Source organism: Vicugna pacos, chromosome 4, assembly GCF_048564905.1.
Source record: "Vicugna pacos chromosome 4, VicPac4, whole genome shotgun sequence".
Lineage (NCBI taxonomy): Eukaryota > Metazoa > Chordata > Mammalia > Artiodactyla > Camelidae > Vicugna > Vicugna pacos.
The window spans coordinates 27,256,143-27,260,396 of record NC_132990.1 but is presented as its reverse complement, the minus strand read 5'-3'; positions in this window follow the sequence as shown (position 1 = coordinate 27,260,396).

Below are 4,254 nucleotides of genomic sequence, written 5' to 3'. Positions count from 1 at the left end.
TAAGAGCAGAATTTCACATATTGTTTTTTTTTACAGTAACCTCACCTATATGAGATATTTGCAAATATTCCAAAATTGCTTGCATTCCTATTCCCTCTAATATGTGTGGATATGTATCATATAATTGCAGATAACTGAAATCATATAATTGAAAATAAATAAAATATTTATTTTCTATTAATTATATATCTGTTAAAATTTACATAGTGCATAGTACATTTAGTTATCCCCACTCAAAAATATCAAAACGTATTTTGTAGTAACTAAATTCTTTTATTGGCTGTAGTCTGACTTATTTTAATTTGTTAAATTCTTTTCATATGTATTATTATGGTATGCTACATCACCAAAAAAATTAACTAAAAGGATCATGATATATTCAAAGGTATTCAGAATGTATTTGTACAGAATTTAATAACACATGCCATCCTCTCCAAATGCAGTCCCACTTTTAAAAAGAACTACAAATTTTTATACCACAGCAAAGGTAAATTATCACCAGTGTAACAGAATTGTGAAATAGTCAATAAAATTCAAAGGTTAATTTTAAAAAAGATGAAAGTACCCTCTATTATTTGTGATAACACTGCTAATGCAGAATGAGGCTGTTAAATACAAAGTTGAGTACACCCTAGACTGAGACTTGTTAGAAAAAAAGATGATGTGCAAAATGACAGAGTTTAAAACTACTTAATATTCTTATATGCTCTCCCATATATAAGAGCTACACCCAGTGTTTTGAGAGGAAAGGTAAAATTTTGAAGTATCTCTAGGCTTCGGAATCAGACAAACCTGAGACTGAATGCTGACTGTGCCTTATTGCTTAATTTTCATTAACTTAACAAATAGTTCCCATCCACCTTCTATACCTCAGAAGCCTGTAATAGATGCCAGTAAAAGAAATGTGAGCAAATCCAAGGAAATTTTGTTATTTATGCTCTCTAAATGTCATTTCCTCATAAACATTTAAATTATAATAATTAAACTAAAATTCTCTAATACTTTAGTGTAAAATAATATAATAAAATACCTATAGCTCTCTATGACTACTCTATTAACATATACAAAATTTTACAAGTAAAAATAATGCTTCAGAAAAGGATTTCACACATCCTAGACATCAAAGACTTGCACAGAGTCAAAGTTAGATTGTAAGTACACTGTGATCGCCTCAGTTAACCCTCTGTTAAAAATGAGAAGTTAAAAAGGAATTGCAGTAAAAAAAAAATAATAATAATAATTTACTCAAGTCTCACAGTGATTTGACAGGTAGTAAAAATAGTAGCTTGAGATGTGTGAATATGTGTATTTTGCATGTATGTGTGTATATATATACATGTATAGTTGTCTGTATACATTGAACACATCTCCTCCATCTCTGTTGTTTGGCCCATGCTCATCATTATGTATGGAAGGCTCAAAAGAAAATGTCATCCTAAATCTCAGAAAAGTTAAGAAGTTTGACCAAGATGAAACAAAACACACAGTAAATTACAGAGCCAGTAGTTGAAGCTAATTCTAATCCAACTCAAAAGTGCTTGACTTTTTCTGCTACGCCACTGAACACTAATGACAGTTTTGGCATTAGTTGACTCTCAAATGCTTCTATCACATGGATCGCACACTTTTGGATTATCACTAATGACTATAAGGAAAGTAAGCAACTGGGAATTAGTTGAGGGATATAGACAAAAAAAAATTAGAAAGAGGATAGTGTGAAAAACTGCAATATACCTTTATTTAGTTAACTCTTGTTTTTTCTATTGCCAAACAGTCCTATCACGAAGGAATAGTGGGCTGCCAGAAGTTTCCCCACCTTATCTTCTGCATACATCTCTGAGATGCTCATTACATCATATTTGTCTTTTCAAGATAGTCTTTCAGATTCATGTTAAGCAGAGGGCAAACTGGTAAAAGACATTTTGACTCATTCAACAGATAAAAATCTAGCATGTGCAAAGCCCTGCAATATGACAGAGAACCATAATCCAGAATTTAAAGCTTGTGGGATGTTAGATATTAAATAAGAAATTTAAAATAAAATTCAATGACCAGTAAAAAAGAAAGAAATGTAATAGAATGAGTGCATAAACGGAGAGATTTAATCTAGACTGGGTAGAAAGGTTTCCCAAAAAAGGAGAACGTGTAATTAACAAATGAGGAACATGGTAGTGGGAAGGAAGTCTTCAAACAAAGACATGCATGCTCAAAGGCTCCGTGTAAGGAGGAAGCTTGACGCCACTCAGGATCTAATTCTCTGAGACAGAAGCACAGAGAATGAAGGTAAGTGTGTGCACTTGCAGAAAAAGAAATGAGCTAGGTTGTTCAAGGCCTTGAGGCTATGCTGAAGATTTTGCTCTTAAGAATCAAAGGAAAGTGTTTGAAGGGTTTAAGATTGTATCAATGTACTTTTGTTTTTAAAACACTATTCTGGTAAATAGTTCAGAGAAATTAATGGTGGATGTGATGGGATGGGATGCTTCTTAACTCTTTGGAAGAGAAATAGTTTTGTGAGGTTTGAATTAAAGCAACGAACATGGAGAAGACTATGTATTTAAAATACATATAGAAGGTAAGATTGATAGGACAAGTTTATGTATTATACAGAGAGCATAGACAAGAGTGTAGTGTTAATGGTGAGTCCTAGGTTTCTGCCTAAGGAGTATATTTAAAGTATCATGAGTTTGTATTTAGATATATTTGAGACCCTTGAGACAGAGTTTCAAATTTAATTCCAGGGAGCCAATGATGAGATGGAGATTAATATGCAGATTCATATCTGGGATGCACTTGGAATCATAACCTTTGGGAAGGAAGGGAGCAGGGCTAGATAGAGGGGAAAACTGGCCTGTGGAAGTGCATTCTTAATGAAGGCCTCAGGACACACCACAGGGAACTTGAAACTAGGATATATGTTTAGTTTTGTCCTGTGTTGGGGGGCAATGGGAAGGGCTTTATATCAGTTCCACAGGTTTCCGTGGCTGTCTGTCATTTTACCTCCCTTAGAGTTGGACATTTTGTTTCCTCCTGCTTCTACAGGCCGTCTTGCATAGCATATTTGCACCACCTCCCAGGATTGTCATTGCATTAAATCTTATATCTTAGGCAGTGCTCCCATATTAATAAATCCTTCCTAATCCAACCTTCTGTCCTGCTCTACTTTCATCTCACCTCCTCAGAATCTGGTCCCAGGGGTGCTCACTGGGGCCTTGCTGGTACATGCTGTTTAGGAAGTACAGCTCTTCTGGTATACGGTCCCCTTCCTTCTCTTTTGGGCTTGGTTACTCCTGGATGGGTGATGACACCCACAAGATCTTAGTGATTGGTATCCACTGCATCACATTCAAGCGAGGGGTGATGTAGGGAAAATGGAGGCTCTCAGGCTCCCTCACCAGACATCTGGTGCCCAGTGACTCAGCTATGTTATCCCACATGCACAGAACCCATGTAGTGTTATATAAGCATGATTTGCACTGTGCATGTGCATTGGTTAGCTCCCAGGTAATACTTGACCGTGTGGCCTTATGAGTCCTCTGTTATTGCACATTGAACCTGCAGAAGCCTCTCTTTTGGCTAAGCGAGTGTGGTATGCCCATCCTGGAAGGCCGCTGCTCCCGGCCGCTGCTCCCAGCCGGTGGGTTATCAGCTGACAAGACATTGGCATGTATCTTACCTGAGGGATGGGACATGCCACTAGAAGCTAGCTTTGCAAATCTGTATGGCACTTGATATTTCAACAGCCTCCGGGGCGGGGTGTGCATCGTTGTGCGATCTGATTGCTGTGTTTACATTTGAGATACTCACCATAATGTCAGCCAGGCTCTGATGGCCTTGGGAAAAACGACAGCTATTAAACTCCTGACTGGAGACACACTCCAAAAATGGTGGGGATCACTGACGTCTGAATGGCGCTTGGTAATAGCCATTTTGAGAGGATCTGCTTATATATTAGTGGCCTGCTATTGCAGTCTCTATTGTTGCTGTGGGTTATGAATGCAGGGATCCACCTTCCTCACGAAGGGACCATCGCGGAAGACAACACACATACTGTGAGGCTAGTGACCCTGAAAGGGTGGAGTGTAGGGAAAACCGAGTCACTTAGACTCCCTCTCTGGACATCGGGTGCCCAGTGACTCGGCTGTGTTATCCCGCATGCGCAGTACCCGCAGTAGCGTTACAGAAACGTGGTTTGCACTACGCAAGCGCACTGGTTCGCTCCCAGGTGATAGCTGGCTAGGCGCCGGCTTTGTTTGC